At 35.0% G+C, this 10,498-nt stretch overlaps 1 pseudogene; it reads right to left on the bottom strand.

Moving 5' to 3' along the window:
• Nucleotides 1–9,012: 9,012 nt before the first annotated feature.
• LOC116215774 lies at nucleotides 9,013–9,217 on the bottom strand (annotated as a pseudogene).
• Between the last annotated feature and the right edge of the window lie 1,281 nt (nucleotides 9,218–10,498).

The following is a 10,498-nucleotide window of genomic DNA, read 5'->3' on the forward strand; positions in this document are numbered from 1 at the left end:
TACCGTCTGTAAAATTATTAATTGTTTGAAATGGAGTTCAATGTGAAGTAATAGATAACCGAAAAGAAGAGAGGAGGAAGTCCAAAGTTCAAAGTCCAAACTCAGAGACATCAATCATCAAATAACAAGTTTAATTTTTTTTTAATTATTTTTTGGCTGAATAACAAGTTTGATTTGCTCATCCAAGAATCGATTCTTGTATATCAATTAACTTACAGAACTAGTAAGTATGCAGTAATTACGTCCGTTGCACAGCTGAAGGCCATACTGTGCCTGGAAAAAATCTACATGAATTATTGTACATATAAGATAAAATCTGAAACAATTCCCACCACGACCTGTACTGTTGCTTTCATTTTCTTCTGCCGACCTCGCGATTGTTAGGTTCTCCATCCATAATATTCTTCAAAATTTTGTTTATGTTCCTCAATAGTTTGCTTCACTTTACCGGTGACTGTTTTAGTTATAATGTCAAGACGACTAGCATGACCAGCTCCGGCAACCACTTCGACAGACTTGGATTCGATGCAGTGCATACCTTATTCATGTTATCGTCTGTTTGGGTCATCATTGGCAGTGACAGCCTTGCTCGGCCTAGTTTCATATATTTATTTTTTTTCGACATGAATCTTGATATCCAATCAAATCAAGTCAGCCTCCTAAAGAATAAAACTCTCGTAGCATTAATTTTCTCCATTCACAAGACTCGAATCCTAGACATTTCTTACGGGAAATAAGCGTCGAATCGCTTGAATCAACCCACGTTGGTGGCCTAGCTTAATATTAGAACATCCACAAATAATGTTATAGATAGATATATAATCAATGTTGTTATAATAGTTGTTAAGTTCTTATAATTCCATAGACGGTGGTGAGTTGAAACGGAAAAAAAATCGGAGCTTTGCATAGAATCGATTAGAGAGTCATTTCGATTGATAAAATGCATATCTTTTTTTGTCCTTTTTTTTTTGGCGATTCTTCACAGCAGCTCAAACAAAGTCGTCGTTTAACGTGAAAAATGATTTTTTTGACAAGAACGCGGCTCCTCTAATCTTACCTTTCTATTATCCGTACCTTGCTGGCATCCTCATCGTCCTCCTCCGGTCCCCCTCATTGGATTATATCCTCCACCTCGCTAGGGCCAATATATGGGATAGCCAATATAGCAATTGCTTTAGACCCTCAATTTTAGGCTATATTTCCATCATAGATTAAGGCCCCTAATGTTACTGCCTGGATAATTAGACATTCAACCCGTAATCGTGATGACCCAATTCAAGAGTGAAGCTCTACCAACTGAGCTATATCCCCCAAGCCTAGCGGAGCATACATGAATGAGTAAGATGTTTCTTCTATTCTTTTCCTCGGCGTTGGTGGGTCATCTTGGACTTGGACCAGAGACCTCGCCCATGAAGTAAATTATCGCACCTATGGTCCAATTAATTGGGAGAGAATCAATAGATTCCTTCTCAGGAGCGATTCATCCTTCCAAAACGTAGCGCACAAAATTAATATTTGAAACTAAAAATTTCTTAAGAATCAATATTCTATATCAATATATGTACATATATATGAAAATTATGCAATTAAATGTAGCATCACAAGTAACTGAACTCTTAACAATTAAAAGAAAATAAATAAAATAAAGAATGAGAGTAGAAAATATTTTCTACTAAAAAATAACTTAAGAATCAATATTTTCTAGGGAAAATAGCACTGTACAACAGTTATTTTTTAATTTTTTCACGCTGCAGCACAAATTCAAATCATTTCCTTGTACAACACGAAATTTTGTTTTTCACCGCACAACATGCTGTCCATATTCCGTCAAGAAAATGGCAAGAATGCTGACGGGCGGCTTGTTTGGGGGGCTTTGCAATAAATAACAATTTAGGGGCAAAAACAAAGAAAATATAATTTAAAATTTATATATATATATATATATATATATAATTCCATTTGGGATAGGAGGCGGTGGGGGCGGCCATGCCGAACACGCACCCCCCAATCAGGCTGCTCATATCACGCCGGCGACCCCGATCGATGGGTGGATGGCCGACGAGGCCCTCCCCCAACCCCTCCCCCCCTAATTTTTCTTTTTAAAAATTTTTAACTTATATTTTATTTGTTTATCCCCTAAGTTATTGTTGGTTGTGAAACCCCCAAATAAGTCACCACATCAGCATTCCGTTCATTTCTTGATAAAATATGGACGGCATGCCATGCGGTGAATTTTTTTCGTGTTGTACAAGGAAATGATTTGAATTTTTGCTTCAATGTAAAAAAGTAAAAAAATTGTGTTGTGTGGTGCTGTTTTCCCTATTTTCTATATATATATATATATATATATATACACATACATATATATGAAAGTTGTGCAATTAAAAGTAGCACCCTAAGTAACCAAATTCTTAAAAAATTTAAAAATTTAAAAATTTTAAAAATAAAGAACGATGGTTGAAGAGTTTCAACAAGAAAAAAATAAGAATCATTTCCTAAAATTAAAGACAAGTGACAATTAAATTTTAAATAAATGAAATAAATTAAATTTGAAATTAAAAATTTTAAAATAATTAATTGAATAATAAAAATGTTTCAAAAGAAAAAAAGAACTAAAACATAATATGCTCATAGGAATTAAGCCATTTGTTTTCAAAACATCGAAAGATTACGCTAAATTATAATTATAACTTTAAAATTTAAAAGGAAAAATTCCCAGACAATGATCATAAAAAATACTTGAAAACTATAAAGAAAATTGTTTTCATAGAATTATTTCCATAGATATTGAAAATGCTACGAAATTAGAATGGATTGCATTGAATTGAAAATCTTAAAGTAAAATATCAATCACAAATCAATATTTGAAACGATTCGTGCAACGCACGAGATAGAAAATCTGGTAAATTTCATTTTTCTTCATTCGTATTAATATAATGTAAATTATTTGCCACATCCCCCTGTCTCATCTCCTATCCCATTAAGGAGATCATGTCATTCATGATATCATGGAAAAAACATCTTTTTCTAGCATATTCAATTCCAAGTCTAACCTTTAGAACCAATTTTATTTTTTTTATTTTTTTCAACACTGCACTACACAAGAAATCGCCCAAAAAAAATCAAATGTGAGAACTTTCATATATTTAAAAAAATCAAAATCATTTTTAGAAAACACCTGGAAAATAAAATCTAAAAGAATTTAATGTAGAACTAAAAATTACAAAAAATTCATTTACTTGTTTTCTAAAGAAATTTATGAGAGAAAGCAAATTTAAGATTAAAAAATAAAATATTCACAAAAGTGAATTCAATATTGAAATAATTCTATCAAGTTTAGTTGATTTAAACAAGACTAAAGTAATAAAAGAACAAAATAAAATCTAAAAGAATTCCAGTGTCTACATTGGAAGTCGTCATGAAAATAAAACAAGACTAAAGTAATAAAAGAAAAATACATATTGCTTCAAGCAAAATTTATTGTCGCATGTTCTAAATCTTGGATCCATCGTTGTCGGTATACAGGACCCCTCCAACATATTCATTTTGATATTTTGGTTATATAAAAGTGCTCACAATTTATTTTTTGTTTATTTTGTGTGATAACTTCGGGGAGTATAGTCTTAGAAAAAGGAAAAGAAAATAATAAAATGGCTAAAGGTTAAACTTGGAATTGAATATGCAAAGAAAAGATGTCTCTCTATGACATGACTCATGAATGGATATGTGACATGATTTCGTAATTTGACATAGTCGGCCACAATATATATTGGTGGACCGTTCTACTATTTCTATTAATCGGTCCTGTCATATAGACCCATGTGGGACTTTGCTTCATCATCGAGAAACATAAGAAGACATCCATCTCCAAGTTTAATTTAGATCTAACTCATCTCTTTTTTGGTGTAAATCAATGTCAAACTTAAAAGTCGGTCTATTTCTGACATCATATATCATGAGCTTATCCATACAGTTATGCACTTAAGAATCTATTTTCTAAAAGATCCTGACTTTTGTGCCTTGGTGCGTCTCTGAGATCCTTTTGATGACCTTGATGGTTTTATGATCCAAGGAGGAGGCTTGAAAGAGGTTGACAATATGTTGTTTCCAAATTGGTTACTTGTCCTTATGTTAGTGTTTTAGAAATGTCTATAATCGAGTCATATATATATATATATATAGTTTGTAGTTTTCTCACAATAAACCATCAATTTATTGGTCTTTTTTCTCACAATTCCTAATTCTTCTTCTGATCCACCATATATATATTCAACAAAAATGCTAAATCCTCCTAAAGCTTTTGCCTAATAATCCTCCTCACTCACATGTATTAAATAACTCTTCGATTGTGTACATTATAACACATGCAATTGCAATTGGGAATTTTAGATTAGGAAAATTTTTAGATTGATTATTAATGAAACTACACATCTTATTTGTTCTGTCCAAATTTGTTATTTAATTTTGTGCTCCTTATCATCCATTTTTTTATATCAAGTAACTTGTCAACTTGTCTCTAGTTTCTCTCTTTCACTTCAATTTTTTTGATGATTTTTCTAACAATTTATACTTTATCGTGACGCAAGTTACAGAGAGAAAACATTGTTGAAATTTAAATAAAATATTGGGAGAAATCTATTATAAAATTTTAATTATTAATTTGCATGGCAAAAGTTGAAAAATGAATTTTAATAAATTATATAATTTTTTTTACAATGAAAATATATTAATTTTAAATGATTTTATATTCATTTTTCACTTTAGGAACACTATTTCTCTTAGGCCGTCTTTGCACCTTACATCCTCTTCTTGTCCAACTTGCGGTATGCAGGCAGGACAACCGTAGTCCCCCATCCCTCTTTGACCTCCATCCCTAACAACAATCCTTAAGTTCGCCTCATTGGGAGTCTCTGATTCTCAAAAAAAAAAAAGTGATCGTGTTAATGCATATTTACATAAAGTGTAATACTATTTTTCTAAGCACTATTTTCATTTTTTTTTATCATTACTGACGGTTTCTACAATTTATTTTGATTCGGTGGACCCCTCCAAACCGATTTCAAACATAATTCCTCGACATTCCGTTTGGGTTTAGGGTGTAATTCCAATATTAAACTCTATTTTTACTCCAATAGGTAGAAGACAAACAACTCCATTTGAACTTTATGTATTGAACTTTCTGCAGTCAAAGTGGTGGGCCCTATCTTTCCCACTTTTGTCTTCCAAGGGACTTCCCATCCGAATTTTTCTTTCCTTCCCCCAGCGGGCTCACGGACATTCATTTGGGTTTTAGTCGTGCCCCCGTTCAATTATTTGAGCACATCGATTAAAAGAAATGAATCGGTGTTGAAGATGATACTTATAGAAATAAATGCGTACATTAATTATACGGTCTTTAATATAAATTTGAAAACAAAATGTCAAATAAATAATACATATTAATAAAAATATTAAATTCAACTCATTAGCGTCTCGTTCCGCGCGCAATAATTGACTGGCAATATGGTTGTGTACTTCGTTCATTTCAATGCCGTTCATCTCAACTTCAATTCGTATTCCTGGTGTTGAGGAAGATTTCGAAATTTATCGTGATCTACCCAAGCGTCGCTTTACTCCTTAAATAACATGTTGTACTAATGATAGCGCCGAATAAAATTACGCAATAGAAAGCAAGCAAAAGCAATTCTTCCTTGCCTAAGTGGTTTAAAATTTGGCATCAATCTCATTATTGCGAATCTCGTCTTCAACATTTCAAAACACCGTTCAATAATATTATGAACGGATGAGTGCCGATAATTGAACAACTCTTTCTTTGTTGTCAAGGAATTATCCTCACCGAAGTCACTTCAGTAATACCGTTCCCTCTTGTATGGTACCAAATATCCGCAACTATTAGAAAGCCCTGCATCGACAATATAATAATTACAATTAATTACATTAAAATAGAAACTTAAAGGATATGCCAAATTGATCAGTAAACACTCACCACCATGAGGAGCCAAAAATAATTCCAATTGCATAGCTCCTGAAAAAATTCTGGAGTCATGTGCCAAGCCCTCCGAGCCCACCATGACATATGTAAACATCATATTGTGCGAATAAGCAGCAAGTACATTTGGTGTAATTTCGATATACCGATCGCGATAAACTATTCTATTTACTTAGGGACGTAGGCAGTCACATAGGTTTTGTCTATAGTTCTGATGCAATCCTGCATGTGCAATGCAAAATTATCAAATTAATATAATATTAGAAAATGAAATGTAATATTAGCGATTATTATAAAACTACCTTAAAGAATGGATGCCAGTTTGGATAGTTTTTAATCCCGGGCTGCACAGCAATGTTCCTTTGTCTTATAAAGACTAGTGCTAAAGCATGAATTCCTCAGAGGATTTTTCTGAATGATCGCAACACCGTCTCCTTAGAATGTTAGTACCGTTCCGCCACTAATGCATATCAAGTATTATGGGAAAAAATCACCAAGAATATTCCGAGCATTCCTACTGTTAGTAAAGCCACAATGCCTTCAAAGTTTGTCACAGAGGTTTCTAAATACGTAAGATTCCATTATGAAATTCTCGAAACATCTAACATTATTCCCTAAAACTTCAACCTTGTAGTCGGGAATCTCTACACGGAATGTTCCATTTTACAAGTTCTTTGGCCGCCGTAACTTGCATTATCAAAAGGAAGAACAACCATTGCCTAATAGTGATCTTTTCATCATCACTAGAGCTATCTTCTTATCGTGAAAAAGTCGTATTTCTTGGCATATTGTCTTTTGAATACACGCCTATAACAATGGAAGGAAATTCATGAACGCGTTATTAATGGTAAAACAAATTAGTTCATAAAAATAACATACAAAAATTCCAACCATACATAACAAACATAACTCATCCAATACGAAATATTCAAACACACATAACAAACATAGCAATACGATTAACGTCATAAAGAAGAGAACAAAAGAGATTGTTGCAAAGTCAACTGTCCATAAACATAACAAGGTATAGGATCCCGAGCCCATTCCAAATTGCCATCATTGAAATTAGCCTTCCCAAAATATGAGACCGTGCACAAGTCAAGCCCTAAATCAAGTTATTAACATCTTAATACTTCTCTATTGGAGACCTACTGTTATAAGAGTCGTATTTGTCAGTGCGTCAAAGGTTGAATAAGTTGTTTTATAGTGGTTTTTAAGAAGAAATAGTATTTGGTAAATAATTCAAAATCATAGTTTGATTAATTTTAGAGGTAAAAAAGGTCATTTTTTTCCAACATGTTAAAACTGTTTTTGTTTATTTCAAGCATTAATTATATGAAGTTCAACAAATGTAAATTGTTGTCTCCAAACATTTTAACCTTTTTTTTAAATCAGAATTTATCTTTCAATAATTATATTTCAACGCTTTTAGTTTTATGTTAACAATCATATTTTTAATTTCGATTATTGAGAATTCCATCTAGTTTTCTTTTTCCCCCTTTCTTTCACGAAAAGTGGAGGTCCATGAACCTACTAAAAAGGAAAAGAAAAATAAAAGAGTATCAGAAGTAATTATTGACGAGAATTGAATTAGAAATTTGCATGTTTCAAATGATGACATATACTGCTGCATTGTTGTATCCCATTTTTCAATTTTTTTTTCTTTTTTGTTTTGAGGTTAGGACAGGAGAAGCTCATGCAAATGATTTGGGCACATGGTCTATGCCAACATTCCCCTTTTCTTCCAACTTTTAAATATGCTCTTCCTCTTTGAGTCTTCCCAACAAATAGAATATGTATATATAAACTCTCAATACACTCAATGCAGAATATATGACAACTCCCCAAACCACACACATCATAGCATTTGCACTTCCCATAGAAGAGAGAGGGAGAGGGAGAGAGATTTGCCTAATTAAGCAAAACCACATATAGAGAGTAATCAAAAAAAAAATTTGGATAAATTAATCACTGGTATTAATTATAATGCAAGACCCTCCGCATCAAAGAAGTGAGAGCTTTGTCATACAAGTCATTACAAGAGAAGGGGATCACCAAGAGCCGCCGGCCGTCCTCGTGGTTGTCCTTCCCCGAACTTCTCCTCAATGAAGATCTTCAACCAGTTCCGGAAGATCACCATGAGACTCGTTTTCTCGCTGCCTTCTTCTCGCGGGCCATTGTCGGGCACCTCCCAGGGTGGTGGGTCATCTGACTACAAGCCAGAACCCCCCAAGACATCTTGCAGCTCCGACTACTCGTCGTACTCACACTACAATGTGGCGATCGCGGACTGCATCAAGTTCTTCAACAAGTCGTCCCAGGAGGGGTGGTTGTCGGACGGGAGAAAATCTGATGTCAATATTGTCTGAACGATATTTCATGTAAACTTTTTCACCTTGTTGTCGAGTAATATTTTCCCTATTGTGCCCCATAATCTCTCAAATTTTTTTTTTCCTCAAATCCCATCGATCCTTTCCAAAAGATGTTTCCATATTAAATGGGTCTGATGTCGGGCAAGGCGGACTCATGCCCAAAAGAAAGATGGAATTCTCGGGAGATATAAACTACGGCATGATATACTGGTTAGCCGTCTCGATAATATGCTCACTGAAGATTTGAATGTCCTATTGTATATGGGAGAAAACTAGGAGCAGGCATTTACGTTCTTCTTTCTATTACCATAATTCAATTATTTATATTACGTAATTAGACCTTGGTGCTGATACGAGATATGCTCGGCAGATCTAACATTCACCTCAAAATCGAAGTTTTATTGATGGGCCTAATTAATAAATTTATCCTGTCGACTGTAGCCACGCTCTTCCCCTACGGCGTCGTTTTTTGTGTTTGTATGGGGACCAAGAAACTGAAACGCACCGCTTTAATCACCACCTTCCGCCCGCCTGGGAAAGAGAGGGAAAACGCCGGAAGAACAGAAAGGCCCATCGGCGAACCGGAAAACATACATAATCTAAGTGAATAAATGACAAAAAGAAATCAAAAAAATTGCAAAAAGATGGGGTAGTCTGTCAGAACGCCATGCAACCACCCCAGAACCCCGATTCCGGGGGCTGAGGACGATCCTCCGCCGCAACCGTGGCCCCGGGAGGCCAACGGAGCTGCTACTCACGCTCTGGTCGCACGGCCAGACTTTGATTCCTGTCTCCTTAGAACTCTAGGACACAGAGGTACGCACCTATAGAACAGATCCTGTTCAAGTAAGGTCGTGACCTTGCATGCCCTCTGAGATTTTTATAAAATCTTTGTTTCTTTTCCATGGAACCGACGTGGGATTTCTCTGTTAGTGTTGCCAGGTGACAGCATGGGCTTGGGAGAGGACGAAAGCTGGACCAGAAGAGAGAGAGAGAGAGAGAGAGAAGCCCTGCCTGTCTGCATGAATGAAGAGAGAAGAATGTAAAAGAACGAGGAAGGAGACGAAGACAGGCCAATTGGGCCTGCATTTGTTTTTTCTCACTGGGCTAATTGAAGCCCATGGAGATTTATGGGCCCAAATAGTCTTCCCTGCTAATGAGTCGTTGCTCGACACGTACACCGTCAGTCGAGATTTATTACCATTTCAAAATTGTTCCACGATGCATGTGTCCTACCTCTATAGCACAAACAACATACTGAGAGATCCGGTTCGGATCAGCTTTAGTTTATCTAACGGTTTTCCGCTCTCTGATCGAGCGGAGACATCTATCTATTGATCGTGCACTATGTCGTGTGAAGTAATCTCCTATGAACATAGTAGAAATATTTGGAAGTAACCAGGGACGTATGCGGGATTTGAATTAAGGAGAAGCCGAGGTCCTTGAAGGTATGACTAGGAAGATATTTTTCTCAAGTCAAGAGAGGCGGATATAAAAAATTTCGTTTAAATTTTAGGAATTTTAGGAGGATCGACTGCCAGTGGATCCATTTTCGAATTTGTTTATTTGTTTATTTTTTTCTGATTACAAAGGAGAGTCAATGTTTAATACAATGAAAAAGAAACTCTAAATAACTAATAAAGAGATACGAATAGTCCCACTAAATATCGAAACTATAACATTTATGTTAACAGAAGAGATGTGCGTCACTACACTATTTCGTCTTTTAATAATCTCATAAATTGGTGGGATAAAAATGGGATCCCTTGAATCTGGCCATAGTGGACATAACCTGTAGGAATATCCAAAGATGAGACCTGGGTTCCTTGATCGGACGAGAACAAAAAGCAGAGATTGCAGCATCAACATCGTCTTGTCCGCCCACCTAATCCCTTCGTCATTTCCAATTCGCCCAACCCAAATAAAAAATTAAACCATAAGATAAAAATTCCAAACAATGACATATATCTTTACCCAAAATAAAACATATTTTTTTACAATTTTCCCTCAAATTCACGAAACTGTCACGTGGTGTAAGTAACGAACGACCGGTAGAGAGAGCAATTAATAGGACACAACCCAGTTGACACTTTTTTTCTTTTCTTTTCTTTTCCTTTTTTTAACGATTTTTTCAATA

This window comes from Punica granatum, chromosome 7 (assembly GCF_007655135.1).
Source record: "Punica granatum isolate Tunisia-2019 chromosome 7, ASM765513v2, whole genome shotgun sequence".
NCBI lineage: Eukaryota > Viridiplantae > Streptophyta > Magnoliopsida > Myrtales > Lythraceae > Punica > Punica granatum.